Here is a 2555-nt window from a genome sequence, read left to right as displayed (position 1 = left end):
ATGGACCTTTTTGCCTACGTAATAGTATTGTCTCGATGCCAGAACAGTGTTGACCCCTTCACCTATATCAAATCCCTATTAGAGTATCTTGTATTATGGTTGTGGTTGACGCTTGGGTAAATGTCTCTATTTATGTGTGTAACCACTACCGTTCTCAATATATACTGTTGAATAATATTCAGTACTCTGAATTCTTTGAAGAGCAAGTCACTTGGATAACGAAATGTTTTTTTTTTAAATGACTCGGATTAAAGATTTCTGTGCAATTGCTACAGGTTGCTAATTAATTTTAATGTTTTACAATATTCATGCATATCACGTCCATTTTATATTCTCACTAGTTAATTGTAGGAATTAGTAATTGAATGTACCAAATCCTTTATTGTATTTCCTACTTTATATATTTCATATATCTACCATACTTGTTTAAGCCCTCCGGCGTTTTTATGTGAATCAAATAAATAAATAAAATCAAAATTACTCGTTTTACAAATTATGGCGGTTTAGACAGTTTCCGTGTTAAGACATTATTATTTAACATGGGAAAAGCTTAAAAATCCATTTTAAGTTTGTGAATATATAAACAGTACAATAATTTATAATTAATATTTAAATAAACGGTTGAATTTATTTATTTATCTTAATACATACACAGTCTGCATACATATGTATAAGACCGGGCATATATTTTTTTAAAAAAAAATTCATCATATATTATTTATTAAAATTAAGCTATAACATGAATTGGAAAAAATACCCACAAAGACTTCAGCGTCTGAGCGTGAGCCATTACTTTTTTTATTATTAAAAACTTTATAGCATATATATATATGGTATGACATGACTATGAAAAGAAAAGAAAAGAAAAGTAAAAGAAAAACCAAATTAACATATGCTGAAATTACGAAAACATGATTTATTTGCAGAATGCATTTATTTTATTTTTTATTTTTTTAAGAATGTGTCTATCTGTTTCTTGCATGCTATTCGAAGCCCTCAAACCTACTTTAAACTGTACCAGTGATTTAATGTTTTGTAGTTCTTTAGTTAGAAGGTTGAAGGATCTTGGACCAACATGTAAGGAGTGTCTCTGTGCAAACTTAGTTCTGCACCCTGGAACTTACAGTATACTATCGGATCTATTACTAATACGATTTAAATTATGACTAAACAATTCCCTATTCAAGTATACATATTTTAGGCACTGAAATTAAATATTATTACTCATTTAAATATGGTTTCACACCTCGATAATTTCTTGGGCCCAGAAAAGCACCCGAAGCTTTAGACTGACCACCTGATTATTCTTCTACAGTTAAAAAATATATATATATATTTTTTGTAAAAATTGAATATTGGAATCGGCAGCGGGCCGTAGTTTTCCGATCCCTGATTCAAGTGACCCTACGTTTTGTTACCATAAAAGCTTTAAATTTTTAATTAATTCGATCTAAAACCTTGTCCGTAAGTAACTTTATTTGAACAAGCTGAATATTTCAATACAAATGTATATTTTAAAGTCAGAACTTGTATTTACTTAGCTACGTTGAATTGTAATACAACATTTTGTTCCGTGGTTGAATAGCTACTTGAATTAAACATTAATATGCCCGAATAGTAGGGTTTACTAGCTAGCTTCGTTACTGTACTATAGATGGCGTTATGTATACCCACTATTTATTTTCAGTATCCGATTAAACTTGACGTTTGCATTCTTTTTAATTCATAAAAGGTTCGAGCTGTGTAAATAAGAATACAAAAATAAACTTAATATTTGTATTTCGAATTTATATATTAGACTAGCGGACCTGACAGACGTTGTCCTGCCCGAAAGTTAGCTTGAATGCTATTAGCTGGTTGAAAAAACGTTTTTTCGTAAATAAGGACACACGTTATTTATTGTGGTCTTTTTTGGGCAATTTATATATTCGTAATAAGAATTAATTTTTCGTTTTATTTCCTCATGTGATTTGCTAAGAAGCTTCGTTGTGCCAAAATCGAAATCGTGCAAAAATCACTTCTCTAGTGCCATAATCCATGGAGATAATACGAGAATAAGTTTTAATGAAGAAAAGTCAGACTTCGTTTTACCCCGAACCTTCTAAAATTTTGACACTCAATTAATGCCCAACTCGAATTTAGTCATTATTTAACCGCCAGCCGTGTTTTAAAATGAGCTTGACATTTAAGTCGAAACCAAAATAAATTAAAAGAAAAATGCCGGATTGAAATTAAAAAAGTGTGATGAAAACACACATTTGTTTCTAACTTTTTTTCTACTCAATATATTGTAGACGTTATTATTTGTAAACCTCAAGGACGTAAATAAGAAAAATTGGTAAAACACCGCACGTATATCTGTCAAGTCATTTTACAGAGACACAACACGGCAATTCATTTATATATATATATATAGATGGATAGATAGATAGATGTGCAACTTTGTTTATGCCATTTTCCTGTAGATGGCTTTAGTGGTAAGTAGTACCTAGTCGAAATAAATAAATCACATACGTCATTTAGGGCGTCTACATAACCTCATAGAAATATTAGTC

This window comes from Micrasema longulum, unplaced genomic scaffold (assembly GCF_059751315.1).
Source record: "Micrasema longulum isolate JH-2025_06_02 unplaced genomic scaffold, ASM5975131v1 h1tg001508l, whole genome shotgun sequence".
NCBI classification, from domain to species: Eukaryota; Metazoa; Arthropoda; class Insecta; order Trichoptera; family Brachycentridae; genus Micrasema; species Micrasema longulum.
Note: the sequence above shows the minus strand (reverse complement) of the source record.